At 39.4% G+C, this 25259-nt stretch overlaps 1 long non-coding RNA gene across 1 annotated transcript in view; it reads right to left on the reverse strand.

Annotated features, from left to right (window-relative positions):
* LOC100688700 overlaps positions 1-21732 on the reverse strand; it is a 32318-nt gene extending 10586 nt beyond the window's left edge. The window contains exon 1 of the long non-coding RNA XR_005384784.1: positions 20319-21732. This is a non-coding gene — a long non-coding RNA (uncharacterized LOC100688700). The remainder of the gene's footprint in view (positions 1-20318) is intronic.
* Positions 21733-25259: the final 3527 nt, after the last annotated feature.

Here is a 25259-nt window from a genome sequence, read left to right on the forward strand (position 1 = left end):
TAACAATGACATTGAGGTTTAAAAAGATTTTAAAGCATGCTTTACCAAGGATTAAATTTTATTCTATTTTATTTTAATATAAGCATTTTATTGATTATCTATGTATTATATATATATATATATATATATATATATATATATATATATATATAGTTCTTTATTAGGGATGTTCTCTCAATTAAGATACATTGAAGTCCTAACTCCTAGTACCTCAGAATGTGTCTCTGTGTGGAAATAGGGCCATTGCAGATGTGATTAGTTAAGTTGAAATGAGGTCTCACTGTAGTAGGATGGGCTCCCAATCTAATATGATTGGTCCCTTTATAAGACAGTCATGTGAAGACAGAGACAGGGATGATGAAATGACAGAGATTGGAGTTATGCAGCTGAAGGCCCAAAACACCAAGATAACTGACAAACTACCAGAAACTAGGAAGAAACAAGAAATGAGAACGCAGTCCTGCCAATACCTTGATTTTCCACTTCTATCCTCCAGAACTGTAAAACCATAACTTCTGTTATTTTAAGCCACTGAATTTATGATATTTTATAACAGCAGCCCTAGGAAACTAATACAGTTATCAAATGCTTACCATATATTCCCCACCCCATTCCATCTTGGTTTGCTTGGAAACCCAAGAGAAGTCTAGGGACCAAGGGCTTTACTAGCTCTTCATCCTGCCAAACTGTTTGCTCTCAACATTTCAGAAAGACAAAAAGTGTCTTATTTTCACACAAAAATTTGTGAAAATTCTACATGTGCTAATTTTGTTTTAACCAAATCATTTGACTATATACATTTCCCTTTCCCCAATATTCTAGACGACAAGAATTTCACTATATCTTACCTATCTGTAGAATGGGCATCTGACAATTAGCTTTTTCAACTATAATATAAATGTCTGACATTAAGCTTTTGTTTGCCAAGGCATCTACTTCAAACACATCCAGTCTGAATAAACACACTGCCAGTTACGTGAGTAGATAGAGCCAGGTTTCCTCACTCATGAAGTTCCCCGCCTCCCTTTTTAAGAATGCTCTGGTAGACCTAGATAACTACATTTGAGAACTGTTTGTTTTTCCCTTCCCATGCTTTAATTCGCATTAATTATGGGAATTTAAATATTTAAAACATAATTTAATTATGTTTTAAATTCACCATTAAAGAATGAACCTGTGAAATCTTAAGCACCCCACCCTTGACTCCAATAAAAGTAAAACACTAGGCCTGCTCACTAGCTCACTCTCACTCTCTCTCTTTCCTCTCAACCACACTGTGTGGTCACAGGCATACCATGTAACATCCAGGACTTGTGAGTAATAAATCATGTCTTTCAAAGTTCCCTGACAGTTGCTGCTGAGGTATGTCTTGCAATCATAATAAGAACCACAAGGTCTGGTCCAGCCACAACACTAGTTTTGGTTGGGGAAATGTCTGTGGTGGCTTACTACAAGTAGTATAGGCCCAGGGGAGTGTCTCCAGACATTTCTAGTCAATAACATCACTATGGATAGGCTGAGAGCAACCCAAAACACTACCTTCCTAGAAATATTAAATTATTATTAAAATATTAATATTAAATATTAAAATAAGCAGAATCCCTCTTCTGACAAAATGCAAGCTACATTTGCACTAAAAAAATTATGCACAAAATGCCAAAGCCCTTCATTAAAAGCCTTCTCTTACAATATACTCCACAAAGCTCATTTAAATAAGCACTATACAGCATTATAAAACTCACTAAGAAACTTTTTAAAATACCAAATTCAAATCACGTATGAAGCTGCAATAATAATAATAATCTAATTCTCCAGACACCAAAACCAGACAAAGACACCACAAGAGAACTACAAACCAATATCTCTTATCACTATAAATGGAAACATCCTCAACAAAATACTAGCAAACTAAATCCAAGTCACATGAAAAGAATTACATACTATGACCAAATGAGACTTATCCCAGGAATAGAAGGATGGTTCAACATAAGAAAATCAATCAACTTAACATATTAATAGAGCAAAATGAAAAAGAATACATGATTATTTCAAAAGATGCAGGAAAAAATTTGACAAATTCCAACACCCTTTCCTGATATAAACACTCACTAAACTAAGAATAAAAGGTAAGTCACTTAACAAGAAAACAGGAATGTTTGGAAACCCCCAGCTACTAATACCCAAGGTGAAAAGCTGAAAACTTTTCCTCTAAGATCAGGAACAAGACAAAGATGCTCATTTTCACCAATTCTACTCAGAATTCCATTAAAAGTCCTAGCCAGAGCAATGGGGGGGGGGGGGGGGGAGAAGTAAAAGCCATCCACCTGGAAAGGAAGAAGTAAAACTGTATCTATTCACAGATTATATTATTCTACATATAGAATATCCCCAAGGATCTACACAAAGAATCTACCAGAACTAATAAATTAATACAACAAAGCTTCAGGGCATAAGATCAACATACAAAAATCAGTTATGCTATATACAAGCAATAAGCAATTTGAAACACTTCTATTTATAATTGTATATAAAAGAATAAAATACTTAGGCAAAATTTAACCAAGGAAGTGAAAGACTTGTACCCTGAAAATTACAAAGCATTGCTCAAAGAAATGAAAGGAGACCTAAATAAATGGAAAAGCATCCTATGTTCATAGATTGGAACATTCATGTTGCTAAAATGGCAATACTTCCCAAACCCAATCTATAGATACAATGCAATCTCTATCAAAATTCCAAAGACGTTTTTGCAGAAATGGGAAAGGTTATTCCCAAATTTACAGAATTGCAAAGGGCCCTGAATAGCCAAAACAATACTGAAAAAGAAAAACAGATGAAGGGCTCATACCTCCTAATTTCAAAACTTATTACAAAACTACAGTAATAAAAATAGTGGGTACTGTTATAAGGATAGATATACAGACCAATAGAATAGAACTGAATATCCAGAAGTAAACCCTAACAAATATCCAAATGAATTTCAAGAAGGGTATTAGGACCATTCAACTGGGAAAGAATGGTTTTTTCAAGAAATGGGCCTGGGATAACTGGATAACCACATGCACTTGATCTTAGCCAAAAGGCCAAGAAGTGATGGATAACCATAGGCAAAAGAATGAAGTAGGACTATTCCCTCTCTATAAAAAATTAAGTGAAAATGGGTCAAAAGCCTAAATATAAGAGCCAAAACTATAACACTATTTGAAGAAAACATAGGAGTAAATTTTTATGACCTCAGATTTGATGATGGATTCTTAGATTTGATACTCCCCCCCCAAAATCAACAAAAATATAGACTTTATACAAATTAAAAACTTCTGTGCATCAAAGTACATTATCAAGCAAATGAAGACTAACTACAGATAAGAGAAAATATTTGAAAATCACATATTTGATGAGGGTGTAGTGTCCAGAATACATAAAGAACTCTTAAACTCAACAATAAAGAAGACCAACAATTCAAATAAAAAATAGGCAGAGGACAGGAATAGACATTTTTCCAAATATACAAATGGTCAACAAGTTGTTAAATAAAAAAATCTCAACAAAGTGAATTTAAGGATCGTTTGGATCCTTAAGTGATCGTTAAGGATCATTAAACTGACTTTATTCAATGATGCATGAATCAAGCAGCATATAGAAAGGAATTCCAAACAGCTAAGATCACACCCACTAGGATAGTAATTTTAAAAAGAAAAAGAAAACAACAAGCTTTGCAGAGGATACAGAGAAATAGGAATCCTACATGACTGATGGGAATGTAAAATGGTACAACTACTGTAGAAAACAATTTGGCTTTCCTCAAAAAGTTATATGTAGATTTAACAAATGACCCAATATATATAGAGAGAGATACAGAGATATCTATATCTAAATATATATGTATTATATAGATATATAGAAAAAAAATATATATATATACCCACAAGACCTGAAAACAGGGATTCAAATGCTTATTCCCAAATATTCAGAGCAGCACTATTCACAGTAGGCGAAAGGTGGAAACAATCCAAATGTTCATCAACTGATAAATGGATAAACAAATTGTTGTATATACATTCAACTGAATGATTAGCCATAAAAAGGAATGAAGTACTGATACATACTACAACTTCAATGAACCTTGAAAACATGCTAAGTGAAAGAAGTCACACACAAAAGCTCATATTTTATTATTCCTTTTTACGAAATATGCAGAATAGACAAATCCACACAAATAGGAAGCTGATTAGATGTTGCAAGGAGTTAAGGGGAGGAGGAAATGGGGAGTGATTATTTAATGGGTACGGAGGTTGTTCTGGAGTAATGACAAAGTTTTGAAACTACAGAAAGGTGTTGATTATACAATACTGTGAACACATTAAATGTTACTGACTCATACACTGTAACATGGCTAATGTGTGAACTTCACCTCAATAAAAAGAATAAAAAGAAACAAAAACAAAACAAAAACCTTTCCAAATAGTAGTATTGTAGTGATCGATCTGAAATTCAGAACAGTAGGAAATGCTGGGCCTCCAAAAACAGTTCAAAATAGAATTGCAATCTATTTAGAGTTGTAACCTATTTTTGAGGTGAGTGCTAATGATATGTATGTATGTATGTATATGTATACCCAGGAGTAATTTCTTTGTAAAGGGATGCCTGGGTGGCTCAGTGGTTAAGCATCTGCCTTTGGCTCAGGGCGTGATCCTGGAGTCCCGGATCAAGTCCCACATCAGGCTTCCTGTATGGAGCCTGTTTCTGTCTCTGCCTCTCTCTCTCTGTCTCTCTCACAAATAAATAAATAAAGTCTTAAAAAAATTTTCTTTGCAAAGATATTATAGTTTTTTCCAACCATTTTTATTTTCAACCCTAAAATGCTTTCTCATTTTAACTGCCATCTATCTACCTTCCACAAACAAAGAAATCATTGAATATATGTTTTCAAACTATTTACATAACATTCCCCTACTCTGGGATACCTGGGTGGCTCAGGCATCTGCCTTCGGCTCAGGGTGTGATCCCGGGGCACCTGCGATCGAGTCCCCATTGGGTTCTCTGCAAGGAGCCTGCTTCTCTCTCTGCCTATGTCTCTCTGCCTCTCTCTTTGTGTCTCTAATGAATATATAAAATCTTAAAAAGAATCCCCCTACTCTGCTAAGAATCACTACTACAAATAGAAAACTACCATTATGCCATTAAAATATGATTTGAACTTTTTAATTTAGCTCATGCTTTTTCAACATAAGTGTATTGCACAAAATGACATACCTTATATAGGTAAAAACCTATGCCACAGAGAATTGCTAATTCCTCTGATCAAAAAGAGACCAGTTATTTACACATAGATTTTATTATATAAATCAATATCTCAGTATACAAACATGAGAATTTCATTTTTAATGTAAACTAGAAAGTTATTAAAATATCAAATCATGTGCTTTTGCTCTTTGCTACAAAGTTTCTAGTTCTTTCCCACAACTGCCTAGGTTTTACCTTTGTTTTTGTTAGCATCAGAAAAAGAATATCCTGGTGCTTGTCCTGTTTTCTTCCAAAAAGGTCCCAGAGACTTGGACCTGTCTTATGTTTTCCACCTTTTTCTACTGTGTGGCACTGAACACAGTTTTCAGTAAAGATCTTCTTGACTGCTTCAACATCTCCCATTTTGTTCTGCAACGAAACATTAAACCACAGACCAAAAAAAATATATATATATAAATATATATATATATATATTTATATATATATATATATATCAGATTTGCAAAGCTGGAAAAAATCCATCACTTTGAAATGACTACTAATGATATGTTTTTATTTTTATTTTATTTTTTTAATTTATTTTTTATTGGTGTTCAATTTACTAACATACAGAATAACCCCCAGTGCCCGTCACCCATTCACTCCCACCCCCCGCCCTCCTCCCCTTCTACCACCCCTAGTTCGTTTCCCAGAGTTAGCAGTCTTTACGTTCTGTCTCCCTTTCTGATATTTCCCACACATTTCTTCTCCCTTCCCTTATATTCCCTTTCACTACTATTTATATTCCCCAAATGAATGAGAACATATAATGTTTGTCCTTCTCCGACTGACTTACTTCACTCAGCATAATACCCTCCAGTTCCATCCACGTGGAAGCAAATGGTGGGTATTTGTCATTTCTAATAGCTGAGTAATATTCCATTGTATACATAAACCACATCTTCTTTATCCATTCATCTTTCGTTGGACACCGAGGCTCCTTCCACAGTTTGGCTATCGTGGCCATTGCTGCTATAAACATCGGGGTGCAGGTGTCCCGGCGTTTCATTGCATTTGTATCTTTGGGGTAAATCCCCAACAGTGCAATTGCTGGGTCGTAGAGCAGGTATATTTTTAACTGTTTGAGGAACCTCCACACAGTTTTCCAGAGTGGCTGCACCAGTTCACATTCCCACCAACAGTGTATGAGGGTTCCCTTTTCTCCACATCCTCTCCAACATTTGTTGTTTCCTGCCTTGTTAATTTGCCCCATTCTCACTGGTGTGAGGTGGTATCTCATTGTGGTTTTGATTTGTATTTCCCTGATGGCAAGTGATGCGGAGCATTTTCTCATATGCATGTTGGCCATGTCTATGTCTTCCTCTGTGAGATTTCTGTTCATGTCTTTTGCCCATTTCATGATTGGATTGTTTGTTTCTTTGGTGTTGAGTTTAATAAGTTCTTTATAGATCTTGGAAACTAGCCCTTTATCTGATATGTCATTTGCAAATATCTTCTCCCATTCTGTAGGTTGTCTTTGAGTTTTGTTGACTGTATCCTTTGCTGTGCAAAAGCTTCTTATCTTGATGAAGTCCCAATAGTTCATTTTTGCTTTTGTTTCTTTTGCCTTCGTGGATGTATCTTGCAAGAAGTTACTATGGCCGAGTTCAAAAAGGGTGTTGCCTGTGTTCTTCTCTAGGATTTTTTTTTTTAATTTATTTATGATAGTCATACAGAGAGAGGGAGAGAGAGGCAGAGACACAGGCAGAGGGAGAAGCAGGCTCAATGCACCGGGAGCCTGACGTGGGATTCGATCCTGGGTCTCCAGGATCGCACCCTGGGCCAAAGGCAGGCGCCAAACCGCTGTGCCACCCAGGGATCCCTCTTCTCTAGGATTTTGATGGAATCTTGTCTCACATTTAGATCTTTCATCCATTTTGAGTTTATCTTTGTGTATGGTGAAAGAGAGTGGTCTAGTTTCATTCTTCTGCATGTGGATGTCCAATTTTCCCAGCACCATTTATTGAAGAGACTGTATTTCTTCCAATGGATAGTCTTTCCTCCTTTATCGAATATTAGTTGCCCATAAAGTTCAGGGTCCCCTTCTGGATTCTCTATTCTGTTCCACTGATCTATGTGTCTGTTTTTGTGCCAGTACCACACTGTCTTGATGACCACAGCTTTGTAGTACAACCTGAAATCTGGCATTGTGATGCCCCCAGATATGGTTTTCTTTTTTAAAATTCCCCTGGCTATTCGGGGTCTTTTCTGATTCCACACAAATCTTAAAATAATTTGTTCTAACTCTCTGAAGAAAGTCCATGGTATTTTGATAGGGATTGCATTAAACGTGTATATTGCCCTGGGTAACATTGACATTTTCACAATATTAATTCTGCCAATCCATGAGCATGGAATATTTTTCCATCTCTTTGTGTCTTCCTCAATTTCTTTCAGAAGTGTTCTATAGTTTTGAGGGTATAGATCCTTTACATCTTTGGTTAGGTTTATTCCTAGGTATCTTATGCTTTTGGGTGCAATTGTAAATGGGATTGACTCCTTAATTTCTCTTTCTTCAGTCTCATTGTTAGTGTATAGAAATGCCACTGACTTCTGGGCATTGATTTTGTATCCTGCCACGCTACCGAATTGCTGTATGAGTTCTAGCAATCTTGGGGTGGAGACTTTTGGGTTTTCTATGTAGAGTATCATGTCATCGGCGAAGAGGGAGAGTTTGACTTCTTCTTTGCCAATTTGAATGCCTTTAATGTCTTTTTGTTGTCTGATTGCTGAGGCTAGGACTTCTAGTACTATGTTGAACAGCAGTGGTGAGAGTGGACATCCCTGTCTTGTTCCTGATCTTAGGGGAAAGGCTCCCAATGCTTCCCCATTGAGAATGATATTTGCTGTGGGCTTTTCATAGATGGCTTTTAAGATGTCGAGGAATGTTCCCTCTATCCCTACACTCTGAAGAGTTTTGATCAGGAATGGATGCTGTATTTTGTCAAATGCTTTCTCTGCATCCAATGAGAGGATCATATGGTTCTTGGTTTTTTCTTGCTGATATGATGAATCACATTGATTGTTTTACGGGTGTTGAACCAGCCTTGTGTCCCAGGGATAAATCCTACTTGGTCATGGTGAATAATTTTCTTAATGTACTGTTGGATCCTATTGGCCAGTATCTTGTTGAGAATTTTTGCATCCATGTTCATCAGGGATATTGGTCTGAAATTCTCCTTTTTGGTGGGGTCTCTGTCTGGTTTTGGAATTAAGGTGATGCTGGCCTCATAGAACGAATTTGGAAGTACTCCATCTCTTTCTATCTTTCCAAACAGCTTTAGGAGAATAGGTATGGTTTCTTCTTTAAACGTTTGATAAAATTTCCCTGGGAAGCCATCTGGCCCTGGACTCTTGTGTCTTGGGAGGTTTTTGATGACTGCTTCAATTTCCTCCCTGGTTATTGGCCTGTTCAGGTTTTCTATTTCTTCCTGTTCCAGTTTTGGTAGTTTGTGGCTTTCCAGGAATGCGTCCATTTCTTCTAGATTGCCTAATTTATTGGCATATAGCTGTTCATAATATGTTTTTAAAATCGTTTGTATTTCCTTGGTGTCTGTAGTGATCTCTCCTTTCTCATTCATGATTTTATTAATTTGAGTCTTCTCTCTCTTCTTTTTAATAAGGCTGGCTAATGGTTTATCTATCTTATTAATTCTTTCAAAGAACCAACTCCTGGTTCTGTTGATCTGTTCCACAGTTCTTCTGGTCTCGATTTCGTTGAGTTCTGCTCGAATCTTTATTAACTCCCTTCTTCTCTTGGGTGTAGGATCTATTTGCTCTTTTTTCTCTAGCTCCTTTATGTGTAAGGTTAGCTTTTGTATTTGAGTTCTTCCCAGTTTTTGAATGGATGCTTGTATTGCGATGTATTTCCCCCTTAGGACTGCTTTTGCTGCATCCCAAAGATTTTGAACGGTTGTATCTTCATTCTCATTAGTTTCCATGAATCTTTTTAATTCTTCCTTAATTTCCTGGTTGACCCTTTTATCTTTTAGCAGGATGGTCCTTAACCTCCACGTGTTTGAGGTCCTTCCAAACTTCTTGTGATTTAGTTCTAATTTCAAGGCATTATGGTCTGAGAATATGCAGGGGACAATCCCAATCTTTTGGTATCGGTTCAGACCCGATTTGTGACCCAATATGTGGTCTATTCTGGAGAAAGTTCCATGTGCGCTTGAGAAGAATGTGTATTCAGTGAGTTTGGATGTAAAGTTCTGTAGATATCTGTGAAATCCATCTGGTCCAGTGTATCATTTAAAGCTCTCGTTTCTTTGGAGATGTTGTGCTTAGAAGACCTATCGAGTATAGAAAGAGCTAGATTGAAGTCACCAAGTGTAAGTGTATTATTATCTAAGTATTTCTTCACTTTGGTTAATAATTGATTTATATATTTGGCAGCTCCCACATTCGGGGCATATATATTGAGGATTGTTAAGTCCTCTTGTTGAATAGATCCTTTAAGTATGATATAGTGTCCCTCTTCATCTCTCACTACAGTCTTTGGGGTAAATTTTAGTTTATCTGATATAAGGATGGCTACCCCTGCTTTCTTTTGAGGACCATTCGAATGGTAAATGGTTCTCCAACCTTTTATTTTCAGGCTGTAGGTGTCCTTCTGTCTAAAATGAGTCTCTTGTAGACAGCAAATAGATGGGTCCTGCTTTTTTATCCAGTCTGAAACCCTGCGCCTTTTGATGGGGTCATTAAGCCCGTTCACATTCAGAGTTACTATTGAGAGATATGAGTTTAGTGTCATCATGATATCTATTCAGTCCTTGTTTTTGTGTACTGTTCCACTGAACTTCTTCTTAAAGGGGAATTTTAAGAGTCCCCCTTAAAATTTCTTGCAGAGCTGGTTTGGAGGTCACATATTCTTTTAGTTGCTGCCTGTCTTGGAAGCTCTTTATCTCTCCTTCCATTTTGAATGAGAGCCTTGCTGGATAAAGTATTCTTGGTTGCATGTTCTTCTCATTTAGGACCCTGAATATATCCTGCCAGCCCTTTCTGGCCTGCCAGGTCTCTGTGGAGAGGTCTGCTGTTACCCTAATACTCCTCCCCATAAAAGTCAGGGATTTCTTGTCTCTTGCTGCTTTAAGGATCTTCTCTTTATCTTTGGAATTTGCAAGCTTCACTATTAAAGGTCAAGGTGTTGAACGGTTTTTATTGATTTTAGGGGGGGATCTCTCTATTTCCTGGATCTGAATGCCTGTTTCTCTTCCCAGATTAGGAAAGTTTTCAGCTAGAATTTGTTCAAATACATATTCTGGCCCTCTGGCCCTTTCGGCACCCTCGGGAACCCCAATTAAACGTAGGTTTTTCTTTCTCAGGCTGTCGTTTATTTCCCTTAATCTATCTTCATGGTCTTTTAATTGTTTGTCTCTTTTTTCCTCAGTTTCCCTCTTTGCTATCAACTTGTCTTCTATGTCACTCACTCGTTCTTCCACCTCGTTAACCCTCGTCGTTAGGACTTCTAGTTTGGATTGCATCTCATTCAATTGATTTTTAATTTCTGCCTGATTAGCTCTAAATTCTGCAGTCATGAAGTCTCTTGAGTCCTTTATGCTTTTTTCTAGAGCCACCAGTAGCTGTATAATAGTGCTTCTGAATTGGCTTTCTGACATTGAATTGTAATCCAGATTTTGTAACTCTGTGGGAGAGAGGACTGTTTCTGATTCTTTCTTTTGAGGTGAGGTTTTCCTTCTAGTCATTTTGCTCAGTGCAGAGTGGCCAAAAGCAAGTTGTATTGGGAAAAAGAGAAAAAGAGAGGAGAGAAAGAAGGAAAGAAAAGAGAAAGAGAAAAAAAAGGGAAGAAAAAAAAACGAAAAAAAAAAAAAGAAGAAAAAGAGAAAGAAAAAGAAAGGAGAAAAAAAGGGGGGTGGGGGAAGGAAACAAATCAACAAGCAAAACAAAACAAAAAAAGAACCACGGGGGAGTATCTTCTGATTCTGTGTACTTTAAGTCCCTTGGCTTCTCCTGGAAGTTGTCAGTCTTGCTGGTGTTCTGGGGGAGGGGCCTGTTGTGCTGGTTTTCAGGTGTTAGCAGTTGGGGGAGCTGCTGTGCCCCTGCCTGGTGCAGGGCTCAGTGGGGGTTGTTTATCCCCGTGAGGCCGCAGGAGGAACAGCCCCAGTGGCGGGGCCAGCTCTGGAAACCTGGATTCAGCTCCGGCAGGAACTCCAGAGCTCTCCGTCTGCAGGGCCTGGAGGCTCCGGGGCGGGGCCGCTGATCTGCTCAGCTGGGGCAGGAGCGTCCTTGCTGTCCTGGGCCCTCCCGGCCTCTGCCTGTCCCGGGGGAGGCCGGATCCTGGGCTGTGTCCCGGCGCCCTGTGCTCCGGGGTCTGCGCTGTTGGATTCGCGCTCCCGGGCCGCGCAACCCCCTCCGCGGAGCCGCCGCCCGAGCCCTTCTGAGCTGCTCCTGGAACCGCGCAGCCCCCTCTGCACGGAGCCTCTTCCTCTGCCCGAGCCCCTCCGAGCTGCTCCCGGGGCCGCGCAGCCCCCTCCGCGGAGCCGCCGCCCGAGCCCCTCCGAGCTGCTCCGGGTCCCGCCGGTCCCGCCGTGCACGCTGCAGCCCTTAGGGAGCTCGGCGCACTCTCCTGGGCGCGCAGTTGCTCTGTTACTGTCTCAGGGAACCCGAGGGCATCCCCGCCCTCCTGGGTCCTGCTCCACCTCCCTGCGGGCCCCTTTCCCCCGGGAAGGTCGGTGCAGCTCCTGCTCCTCCGGGACGGGGCTCTCCTGTCCTGGGGACACTCGCCCCGGCCTCAGCCCGGCTCCTCGCGGGGCCCCTCCCCCTTGGAGGCCTTTGTTTCTTTATTTCTTTTTCCCCGTCTTCCTACCTGGATAGATGCGCGAACTCTTCTCACTGTTGCATTCCAGCTGGTCTCTCTTTAAATCTCAGGCCGAATTAATAGATTTTCAGGATAATTTGAAGGTTTTCTAGGTAATTTGGTGGAGACAGGTGATTTGGAGACCCTACTCTTCCGCCATCTTGCTCCTCCCTCAATGATATGTTTTTAAAGTATTTTATTTATTTGAGAGAGAGCACACAGAGGGAGAAAATGAAGCAGACTCCCTCCTGAGCAGGGGCTCAATCCCAGGACTCTAACATCATGACCTGAGCTGAAGGCAGATGCTTAACTGACTAAGCCACCCAGATGCTCCAATACTAATTTTGATATTAAACAAAAAGATAATTTAAAGGATGCATCCTTTAAAGTCTGAGTGCTCAAAAACACAAAAATATTATAGCATCCAACTTTATAAAGACTTAATCATCTCATCTATCAAGTTTATTTTTTAAGATTTTATTTATTTATTCATGAGACACATAAAGAGAGGCAGAGGCACAGGCAGAGGAAGAAGCAGGCTCCTCACAGGGAACCTGAAGCAGGACCTGATCCCTGGACCCAGATCACGCCCTGAGCCAAAGGCAGATGTTCAACCACTGAGCCACCCAGGCATCCCTATCAATTTTATTTTAGATTTTGAGCTATAGCTACTTCAGAAACTTATGGTATAAGCCTGGTTTTGCTTCAGCCTTCAAACAACTATAGTAATTTATCTAGGTCAATTATATTCCAGTTTTTCTTTCCACTTCCAAAAAGTGCATGTGCAAAAAATGATGCAAAACTGTAAGTCTAACTTGGTTTAAAAATAAGGATAGAACAAAATAGAAAGGCACTTAAATGTGTTATTTTTATAAGTACTCATAGGCCTACAATAATAGAACTTTAAAATTAAATATCAAGCAAAAGAATGAGGCCACAGCATGCTATATGTAACACATAATTTCTCATTTATTTTATATTCTCAGCTATAAACACATCTATCATATTAGATTAAGCATTATCTCAAAGCAATCAAATAACATCATTAAGTTCAGTCAGCTAGTGTGTGTGTTTAACACTAATGTAGGGGAAAATACTGTTCTAAGTAGGGAATATTTTATTCTATGGTGATAGATATACACAATAAAATTTGTACAAAGATATTTTGGTTAAAACTACCAAAAATTTTGTTGCATAACTAAATAAATGCCTCCTCCATCTAAAATTATATAAACATGAAAATAATTTCAACTTATTGAAAAAAATGTAGTTCAAAGTGTTAATGAATGTAGTAACTGGGTTTTGTTTACCTGCTCTTTTCATTTGAAAAACCGGAGCAGGGGAGGTGGGTGTGGGGATGGATTTCAATATGAGATCGTATTATTATTATAGAAATCATGAAAATACCTCAATCTCTGACAGTACAGTTGGAAGAATAGTTTTACCTCTATAACTCTACTGAGAAGTAGAAAATATTTGTGTTATTCTTTTTTTTTTTCCACTTCTCCTAATGGTGAAGATTCTGGGTTGGTGTGTGTGTGTGTGTGTGTGTGTGTGTGTGTGTATTTTTTTTATTGGAGTTCGATTTGCCAACATATAGTATAACACCCAGTGCTCATCCCATCAAGTACCCTCCTCAGTGCCCATCACCCAGTCACCCCATCTCCCTGCCCCTTGTTCCACCACCCCTTGTTCTTTTCCCAGTTAGGTATCTCTCATGTTCTGTCTCTCTCACTGATATTTCCCACTTATTTTCTCTCCTTTCCCCTTTAATCCCTTTCACTATTTATTATATTCCCTGAATGAATGAAACCATATAATGTTTGTCCTTCTCCAATTGACTTACTTCACTCAGCATAATACCCTCCAGTTCCAACCACGTTGAAGCAAATAGTGGGTATTCGTCGTTTCTAATGGCTGAGTAATAGTCCATTGTGTACATAGACCACATATTTATCCATTTATCTTTCGAAGAATGGAGGCCCCTTCCACAATTTGGCTATTGTGAACATTGCTACTATAAACATTGGGGTGCAGGTGTCTCGGTTTTTCACTGCATCTGTATCTTTGGGGTAAATACCCCGTAGTGCAATTACTGGGTCATAGGGTAACTCTATTTTTAACTCTTTGAGGAACCTCCACACAGTTTTCCAGAGTGGCTGCACCAGTTCACATTCCCACCAACAGTGCAAGAGGGTTCCTCTTTCTCCACATCCTCTCCAACATTTATTGTTTCCTGTCTTGTTAATTTTCCCCATTCTCACTGGTGTAAGGTGTATTTCATTGTGGTTTTGATTATATTTCCCTGATGGCAAGTGATGCGGAGCATTTTCTCATGTGCTTGTTGGTCATGTCTGTCTTCCTCTGTGAAATTTCTGTTCATGTCTTTTGCTCATTTTATGATTGGATTGTTTGTTTCTTTGCTGTTGAGTATAATAAGCTCTTTATAGATCTTGGATACTAGCCCTTTATCTGATATGTCATTTGTAAATATCTCCTCCCATTCTGTAGGTTTTTTTCTCTCGTTGATGTGACCTATCACGTTGGTTGCTTTACGAGTGTTGAACCAGCCTTGCATGCCGGGGATAAATCCCACTTGGTCATGGTGAATAATCTTCTTAAGGTACTGTTGGATCCTATTGGCGAGTATCTTGTTGAGAATTTTTGCATCTGTGTTTATCAGGGATATTTGTCTATAATTCTCCTTTTTGGTGGGGTCTTTGTCTGGTTTTGGAATTAAGGTGATGCTAGCCTCATAAAACGAGTTTGGAAGTATTCCATCCCTTTCTTTCTTTCAGAACAGCTTTAGTAGAATAGGTATTGTTTCTTCTTTAAACATTTGATAGACTTCCCCTGGGAAGCCATCTGGCCCTTGACTTTTTTGTCTTAGGAGGTTTTTTTCTTTTGTTTGGTTTTTTTTTCTTGGGAGGTTTTTGATGACTGCTTCAGTTTCCTCACTAGTTATTGGCCTGTTCAGGTTCTCTATTTCATCCTGTTCCAGTTTTGGTAGTTTGTGGTTTTCCAGAAATGTGTCCATCTCTTCTAGATTGCCAAATTTATTGGCATATAGCTGCTCATAATATGTTTTTAAAATCACTTGTATTTCCTTGGTATTGGTTGTGATCTCTCCTTTTTCTTTTTTTTTTTTTAAGATTTTATTTATTCATGAGAGACAGAGAGAGGCAGAGACACAGGGAGAAGGAGAAGCAGGTTCCATGCAGGGAGCCTGACATGGGACTCGATTCTGGGTCTCCAGGATCAGGTGCTAAACCGCTGAGCCACCCGGGGTGCCCAATCTCTCCTTTTTCATTCGTGATTTTTATCAATTTGAGTTTTTTTTCTTTTTAATAAGGCTGGCTAATGGATTATCTACCGTATTAATTCTTTCAAAGAACCAACTCCCGGTTTTGTTAAAAAAAAAAAAAAAAAAAAAAAAAGAACCAACTTCTGGTTTTGTTGATCTGTTCTACAGTTCTTCTGGTCTCTATTTCATTGAGTTCTGCTCAAATCTTTATTAACTAGCTTCTTCTGCTTGGTGTAGGTTTTATTTGCTGTTCTTTCTCCAGTTCCTTTGGGTGTGAGGTTACCTTGTGTATCTGAGTTTTTTCCAATTTTTTGAAAATTGCATTGCGATGTATTTCCCTCTTAGGACTGTTTTTGCTGTATTGCAAAGATTTTGAACACTTGTATCTTCATTTTCATTAGTTTCCATGAATATTTTTAATTCTTCTCTAATTTCCTGGTTGATCCATTCATCTTTTAGCATGATGCTCTTTAACCTCCACGTGTTTGAGTCTCTTCCAAATTTCTTCTTGTAATTGAGTTCTAGTTTCAAAGAATTATGGTCTGAAAATATGCAGGGGGCAATCCCAATCTTTTGGTATCAACTGAGACCTGATTTGTGACCCAGTATGTGGTCTATTCTGTAGAAAGTTCCATGGGCACTTGAGAAGAATGTGTATTCAGTTGTGTTTGGATGCAAAGTTCTGTATATATCTGTGAAATCCATCTGGTCCAGTGTATCATTTAAAGCTCTGGTTTCTTTGGAGATGTTGTACTTAGAATATCTGTCATTTGCAGAAAGTGCTGTGTTGAAGTCTCCCAGTATTAGTGTATTATTATCTAAGTATGTCTTTACTTTGGTTATTAATTAATTGATATACTTGGCAGCTCCCACATTAGGGGCATAAATATTCATGATTGTTAGGTCCTCTTGTTGTATAGATCCTTTAAATATGATATAGTGTCCCTCTTCATCTCTTACTATAGTCTTGGGGATAAAATTTAACTTATCCGATATGATGATTGTTACAACAGTTTTCTTTTGAGGACCATTTGAATGGTAAATGGTTCTCCAACTTTTCATTTTCAGGCTGTAGGTGTCCTTAAGTCTAAAATGAGTCTCTTGTGGACAAATAGATAGGTCTTGCTTTTTTATCCAGTCTGAAACCCTGCATCTTTTGATAGGATAACTTAGCCCATTCATGTTCAGAGTTACTATTGAAAGATATGAATTTAGTGTCATTGTAATATCTATTCGGTCCCTGTGTTTGTGGATTATTTCTTTGGGCTTCCTCTTTCTTTTACAGGGTTTCCCTTAATATTTCTTGCAGAGCTGGTTTGCTGGTCACATATCCTTTCAGTTTCTGCCTATCTTGGAAGCTCTTTATCTCTCCTTCTTTCATTCTGAATGAGAGCCTTGCTGGATAAAGTATTCTTGGCTGCATGTTCTTCTCATTTAGTACCCTGAATATATCCTGCCAGCTCTTTTTGGCCTGCCAGGTCTCTGTGGAGAGGTTTGCTATTAATCTAATATTTCTCCCCATGTAAGTTAGGGATCTCTTGTCTCTTGCTCCTTTAAGGATTTTCTCTTTATCTTTGGAATTTGCAAGTTTCATTATTAAATGTTGAGGTGTTGACTGGTTTTTATTGATTTTTTTTTTTTGGGTGGGGGGAACCCCTTTTCTCGTGGATCTGAATGCCTGTTTCCCTCCCCAAAATAGGGAAGTTCTCAGCTATGATTTGTTCAAATATGCTTTCTGGCCCTCTGGCCCTCTCAGCACTCTCTGGAACCCCAATTATACGTAGATTTTTCCTTCTGAGCCTATCATTTCCCTTAACCTTTCCTTATGGTCTTTTAATTGTTTTTTCTCTTTTTTTCCTCAGCTTCCTTCCTTGCCATCAACTTGTCTTCTATGTCACTCACTCTTTCTTCTACCTCACTAACCCTTGTCATTAGGACCTCCAGTTTGGATTGCATCTCATTTAATTGATTTTTTATTTCAGCCTGATTAGATTTAAATTCTAGAGTCATCAAGTCTCTTGATTCCTTTATGCTTTTTTCCAGAGCCACCAGTAGCTTTATAGTTGTGCTTCTGAATTGGCTTTCTGACATCGAATTGTAATCCAAATTCTGTAACTCTGTGGCAGAGAGTACTGTTTCTCATTCTTTCTTTTGTGGTGAGTTCTTCTTTCTAGTCATTTTGCTCAGTGCAGAGTGGCTGTATGAGTGGGCTTGTTAGAAGCGAAAACCCTTCTCTCTATAGCATTCCAGCAGTTCTCTCTTTAAGTCTCAGGTCGAATTCATTGGTGTTCAGGATGGTTTGAAAGCTATCTAGGTAAGTTCATGGGGCCAGGTGAGTTGAGGACCCCTACTTCTCTGCCATGTTGCCTGTTTGTGTTATTCTGACAATACTAAAAAACACAGTATGGTATAACTAAAGCTAGCTATTAATTGGAAAGAGGCTAGTACTTCCTATACACTAACCTGCAAGATTGGTATCCCCCAGTTTCTATAAATCTATGTGGAAACCCAAAACAGTGTCAATAATTTACTAAAGGGAAGGCATAAATTTTCTTTGGGCAGACTAACAACTAAGCTATTAATCAATGTTTTAAGTCTGATAAAAAGCAGAATAAGAAAACTCGCTTTATCCTGGAGAAGCTTACTTTTAAATTGCAAACTTCAAACACTGCATTAAATTTCTAGTTATACAAGTTCTATCAATTCTCTGTATAGGTAGAGAAGTCACTGAACCTTTGAACAGAAGCCATAAAGGAAACTTAAGTCACTGATACAAATTTATGGCCTTTTAGCAAAACGCATTCACAATAATCATAAAGTCATATCATATAATACAAAAAGTCATCTAAGTACTAGCTAAGTAATCATTTCCAATTTTTATATAAAGCAAAAAAATAAGATTGATTCCTATACCTATTGAATGTTGCTGATAATTCAGGAAACTAGACCTTTTCTTTTAAAGAAAAAAAAAACCTTCCATCATATAGATTTCACATGCAAGTTACTTATAAGGAAGTGTCCATTGTCACTGTTCAAACTCCAATATTGGGAATCCCTGGGTGGCTCAGAGGTTTGGCACCTGCCTTCGGCCCACGGCATGATCTTGGAGTCCCGGGATCGAGTCCCACATCAGGCTCCCTGCATGGAGCCTGCTTCTCCCTCTGCCTGTGTCTCTGCCTCTCTCTCTCTCTCTCTCTCTCTCTGTCTCTAATAAATAAATAAAATCTTAAAAAAAAAAAAGCAGTAATTGGGGATCCCTGGGTGGCTCAGCAGTTTATTTATTTATTTATTTTTAATTTTTATTTATTTATGATAGTCACACAGAGAGAGAGAGAGGCAGAGACATAGGCAGAGGGAGAAGCAGGCTCCATACACCGGGAGCCCGACGTGGGATTCGATCCTGGGTCTCCAGGATCGCGCCCTGGGCCAAAGGCATGCGCTAAACCACTGCACCACCCAGGGATCCCTGGCTCAGCAGTTTAGTACCTGCTTTCGGCCCAGGGTGTGATCCCGGGGTCCCAGGATCCAGTCCCACATCAGGCTCCCTGCATGGAGCCTGCTTCTCCCTCTGCCTGTGTCTCTGCCTCTCTCCCTCTCTCTCTCTCTCTCTCTGAGATCTCATAAATAAATAAATTTCTCATAAATAAATAAATAAAATCTTAAAAAAAAAGCAATAGATTCAGCAATGGTAGCAAGAGAGGAGGGCAGGAAGACTAGGAAAGATATTAAGGAAATCTATTTTGTCCTATAATAATTTGGCACTCTTGTAATATTTGCTTATTAAGGAGAAATATAATTTTGTACACCTAAAATCTATATAATGTTACATGCTAGTTTTATCTCAATAAATAAAAATTTATTAAAAAAAATTATATATCTTCCTGAAATAGGCAAAGACAAGACACCTGGTATGAGAATGATCACTCTTCTAAGAACGATAAATAGGATAAGTGGACCAGGCATAGCTAAATGCTTTATATATTATTAATGTACTTATTCCTCACAGCAGCCATATGAGACAGATACTGTTAAGAACTCTATTTTTACAGATGAGGAAAATGAGGCACACAGAAGTTAAGTAGCTTAAAGTCACAAATTGGTGAGAAGTGGAGAGAGATGGTGAAAGATAAGAGAAGGAGCAATTTTAAACCTCCTTTATTTTTAACTATTCCCTTTTAACAATGATCTAAGTAGCCCTGGGTTGAACAGAATGTATGACACACTGCAGATGCTTAAAGGGGAGTAAGCATAATACTTCTAAATATTAGTACCCACCACTGTGGTTTCCAATTTTCGCCATGAAAACATTAATAAACCATTAATAAAATCACCAATAAAACATTCAACATTTACAAAGCCCACGTCACTGAAATAATAAAAGTGGGAAGAAGAACTCATTAGAATAATTTGAGGATGAATACCGCACAGGCTAAACGATAAGGTGGGGTTCTGCTGTTGTAGCATAAAAAGTACGGAAGTGGAATGCATCAGAACGACGTGACACTGGGTAAATGTCTACGCATCCCCACAAATGCCCACGGCCTTTCCCTGTTCCAATCGGCTGCAACCCATTCCCAAACTGGAGTAAGAATCCAGCTTTCCAAACTGCCAGTCTTGGAGTCCTCCATGCCACCACTCCGACGTGGAGGCCGACTTCTGCCAGTCGTGAGTGCGAGGCTCTCCCCTGAATCCTCGTAAGCACGGCAGACAGGCTCCCTCACTAGAAACAGTCTTACACGGCACTTAGGGACCACTGATGCCCGCCACCAGGCTGGGGCTAAGGGGAACTTCTTACTGAGTGAGGTTCAGGTCAGGTGCATCCATCCTCCTTAGCCCAAACTGCGCAGGCGCATAACCAAGGCTTAGATCACGTGGCTGCAGGGCCCACTCCTTCCCAGCCAGTCCCACACCTACCGGCAGGTCAGCAGCTCCTCCCACCGCCTCCCGGGAGAACCTTTAGCAGCCACCCGACCCTCTGCGGGGCCAGAACCCGGGCTGCAAGCCTGAGGTTGGCTGCCTCACACCTGCGCCTCAAACACCTGTACTCCAGGCCCAGCGTGGCACATGCTTCCGGTGGACGTCGGCCAATGGCCGGCCAGGTTCCATCCCCACCGCTGATTGGCTCCCAGATCCCGCGAGGCCGCAACTCTCGCAGGAGCTTACAGACTGGTACTTACTGCGCAGTCGTGGGCCGACGCTGACGTGAGCGTCCTTTGAACGAAGCAGAGGCCGCCAGCCCGTCTTTTGTTTAACTTGTGCACAACGGAAGAGCTGAGTTAATCTCTGTATATTGACCGCCTGTCCCAGTTCTTGGTTGAGGCAGCAACTCAGCGTTTTATGAATGGCGCATTAGCATTTGATTGCGGCAATCATGTCGTGTCAACAAAAGAATAAAACAAATACTTAAGATGAGCAAGGCGCCGCGCCAAGAAACTGGGACGAAAACCGAACCGGATCTCCAATTTTCCGAGTTACAATCCAGCTGGGACGAGATTTAAATACGTTAAAGCATTAAAATGAACTACATTTTTAAGGAATACAATAGCAGAAACATAGCAAGGTTGCAAGCTGCTTGCTTATTGCCAAAAAAAAAAAGAAAAAAGAAAGAAAAAAAAGGCCGCATGAAGTATGACAAAAAGCAAAGAGAATTAGAACTGAAGGACAAAGGAAGGGAATTATGGAGGGAAAGACTGAAAAGGCTACAAGAAGATGAGAGCGTATTGAAGGTAGGCAAAGGTCTACGTTAAAATTAACTAAGACAAGGTCAAAGTTAAAATTGTATTTAGGAAAACGTGAGAAGGGAAAAGTAGCTTACCCGTGGTTACATGCCGACTTCAGTGAGGTGTGAGTTGTAAGGAGACAGAAATAAGAATATTAAAATAATTTTTAAATAGTTCAACAAATAACTTAAAATCGGGAAAATATTGTGTTTTAGGTCAGTGGGAGGTTTACCATATTCATGTTCTCCAGAGCTCTGTCCAGTAGACTTTTCTGCCGTGATTGACATGTTCTGCACGGGCACAGTCTACTAGCCACACGTGGCTTTGAGTTCTCAAAGTGCGGCCAATGCAACTGAGCGACGGAATTTTTTTTATTATTTTAATTATAGTTCATTTTAATTAATTAAATTTCTTTTTAATTTAAACAGCCAAAAGTACCAGATGGTTGAATGAAACTATTCTGTGCGGCCCCTATGAATCTGTTCTTCAATCAAGGTATTTAAAATATATATGTCATCAACTTGGAGGAAAAGGGAGGTCCCTGGGTGGCTCAGTGGGTTAAGAGTCAGCTCAGGTCATGATCCCAGAGTCTTGGGATTCAGCCCCAAATCCAGCTTCCTGCCCAGTGGGGAGTCTGCTTCTCTGTCTCCCTCTACTGCTCCCCCTGCTTGTTCTCTGTCTCTCTCTCTCTCTATGTGGGTGTGTGTGTCTCTCTCTGTGTCTCTCTCTCCAATAAATAAATAATTTTTTTAAAAGTTGAATGAAAAGGACCAGTTCTAGAGGGCGTTGGGGGCTAGGTGTTAAATAATATTCTCAAACTCAAAGATGTGCAAAACTCAAGAAGAACAAGAAGGAAACTACCATTATGCAAGTACCTACCACATTCCAGCATAGGTGCATGAATACGTAATCAGTAACTAGTAGCCTTACAACTGGGAAAAATGGAGATGCTGGACCTCATTCATACAGAACAATCTGAAAATTACTAATTGGTCACTAATAAATATCAGTAGTAAAACCTATTTAAAAATTTCAAACGGGGGATCTCTGGGTGGCTCAGTGATTTAGCACCTACCTTCAGCCCAGGGCATGACCCTGGAGACCCGGGGTCGAGTCCCACGTCAGGCTCCCGGCATGGAGCCAGCTTCTCCCTCCTCCTGTGTCTCTGCCTCTCTCTCTCTCTCTCTGTCATGAATAAATAAATAAAATCTTAAATTAATTAATTAATTTTTTTAAAAAACCCATTCTTTAAAAAAATTTTTTTTCAAATAAGGCAAGGGGTGCCGGGGTGGCTTGGTTGGTTAAATGTCTGCCTTTGGCTCAGGTCATATTCTCAGGGTCCTGGGATGGAGCTCAGAATAGAGCCCCCAATTGGGCTCCAACCCCAGATCAGGCTCCCTGCTTTATAGGGAGCCTGCTTTTCCCTCTCCCTTTGCCCCTCCCCTTGCTTGTACTCCCTCTCTCTCTGTCAAATAAATAAATAAAATGTTTTTAAAAATTTTTTAAGTTAAAATAACATTTTTACTTAATGCAAACATTTTTCTTAAATATAATGTATTAATATTGATAACCAGTAAATATCATTGTAATTATATCATAGTTTGAGAAATTTTGGAAGACAATGACAAGAATTTACTATTTTCTCCTTGCATTTCAAAAATAAGTTACAATATCATCTTGTCTTTTTTTAAAGAAATTCATAAGAATTTTGGAAGAAAAACGTCAAGGGAAAACTGGATTTTGTGTGAAATAAGTGTTTGTCATTCTAATAATTGTGCCTTATAGGCTACATGTTGTAAAGCCTAGAAAAAATTTAATTTGCAATGCACAGCACATCTTTTATCTAATATAACACCAATTAATAATCATTGTTTCAGATATCAGAATTTTCAGCTGTCTTGGCTACATGTGATTCATGTTCAAATGTGATTTTATATGATTTGAAACATACAGGCAAAACTGTCATTATTGAGTGATAAAAAATTGTGGTAATGGTTGCACAATGCTGTGAAGGTACTAAAAACCATTTAACTGAACATTTTAAATGGGTGAATTGTATAATATATGAATCATATCTCAAGGAATCTGTTTAAAATAGATAAGTCATAAAGAAAGTAAATTTCTTATTTTCCTTGCATATGTGGTATTTCACATGATGGAGTGATAAAGAAATATTACTTTCCTAGCATTTCCCAATATTTCTGTTCCTGGTTTTGTTTTATGCAATCTTCTATCTTTTCCTTAAGAAAAAAATTAACTGCTCTAAATATCAGCCTCAAATTTTCAGGATACCTATCAGTAATTTTGTTTTACAAAATAGAAATTGCTCAGTCAGTACGTTTCAAGAAAAATATACATTTTTCCACCAGATGGCACTGGTGTGCAAATAGTGTTGCTAGAATCTGCAGATTCTCACATCAATAAAATTATTAACACTGCCACATTGTTTTCATTCACTTTGATTGGTCTGATTAAGATGAAGAGAAATGGAAAGTTAAAACAAGATACTTCCTGACTTGCTAAGCTCCAGGGTAAACAGAGTCCTTATTTTACAGATACAGAATGTAATGCAAAGAGAAATTTTAACAATCTTGTGCAAAAGCCAGAGTGAGAACCCACAATCCCTGACTTTTAGTTGCTATCATATAAGTATACAATATCAAAAAGTGAGGGAGTGGATTCCCTAGTCAAAGGGAACAAGAAAATTCATCTCCATTGTGCAATCGTACACATATTACTCATTTGATCCCTAAGCTATGAGCTCTCTCTATATATTATCTCATAAAATCCTACCTATACAAGCCCAATCCATTAACTTCATAAAAGAAAGTGACAATTTTGTTTAATACTCTATCACTTGAGTACAGCACAGTGCCCAACACATAGTAGACAGTCAAAAACATTTGGTGCTTAAATGAATGAATTAAGCTTACCAACTACCCCATTTGGTGAGTAATATTATTTCTACTTGTAATTGAGGAAACTAAAGTTGGAAATATGAAGTGACTTGTCCAAACTCACACAATTCAGTGACAAAAAAAATTTAACACAATCCGACATTATCTTGCCTTATATATTTACGTGTAAGTTTTCCACAATAGAAAGAAAGCTCTCCGAGAACAGGGATCATGTTTTTTCCTTTTCTTCATTGTGTGTCTAGCCCCTCGCACAGAGGGTAGCATGCAGTTGGCTCCCAATAAATAGTATTTATCTGTTTGAGTTCAAAGCAACCCAGATCTCAGCAGCCTGGACTTGAACATTCAAATTGCTCTACTCCTGCACCACTTTCTATTTCATTATTTTCAATTCATTCCAACTCCACTACAAAAATCCAGATCTTGGGATGCCTGGGGGACTCAGCGATTGAGTGTCTGCTTTCAGCTTGGGGGGTGGGGGTGTCCTTGGGATCAAGTCCCACATCTGGCTCCTTGCAGGGAGCCTGCTTCTCCCTCTGCCTGTGTCTCTGCCTCTCTCTGTGTCTCTCATGAATAAATAAATAAAATAAATAAAATATTTAAATTAAAAAATAATCCAGATCTTGTTTCTGGACTTCTGCTAGTTTCCCACTGACCTCTCTTCGTGTCCCTTCAACAAGAACCCTTAGAGGTCAGCACACATTCGCACTTTGCCTGCCATTAAGATTTCTCCTAGTCCTGTAGCTGAGCAGTCCACCCTTTCAGCCCTCAACACCCCCAGGGGTGCTTGTGGGCGTGGAGCCCATCAGGGGATGGAGTTGGTTCTGGTTTGGGCTCTGTTTGTATGTCTACTACTGCCTTTGGCTATCCCAAGGACTTCGATTTCCTCATCTCAATCTCGGCCAACGAGGCTGAAATTGGATGACCTCAGAAGTTCTTTATAACTTTAAGACTCTAGGGCTTTTCACTTTATCCTATAGTGGTCTTCTATTGAGCTTCTGGCCAAGATGGCAGGTCTTAGGGGAGGCATGCTTGGGTCGAGGCGTGGGGGCGAAGCCAGCCTTGGGAAGCCTGTGCGCTAGATGGGGCTGTTCGTGGCCACCGGGAAGGAGGACGGCGCACCTGACGTTTGAGCCTAGCGGCCGCGGGCCTCCCACCCCCCGACCCCCCCCCCGACCCCCCCCCACCCCCCGACCCCCCGCCCCCCGGGTGGGGCCGGC

The sequence above is a fragment of the Canis lupus genome, chromosome 36 (assembly GCF_011100685.1).
Source record: "Canis lupus familiaris isolate Mischka breed German Shepherd chromosome 36, alternate assembly UU_Cfam_GSD_1.0, whole genome shotgun sequence".
Lineage (NCBI taxonomy): Eukaryota > Metazoa > Chordata > Mammalia > Carnivora > Canidae > Canis > Canis lupus.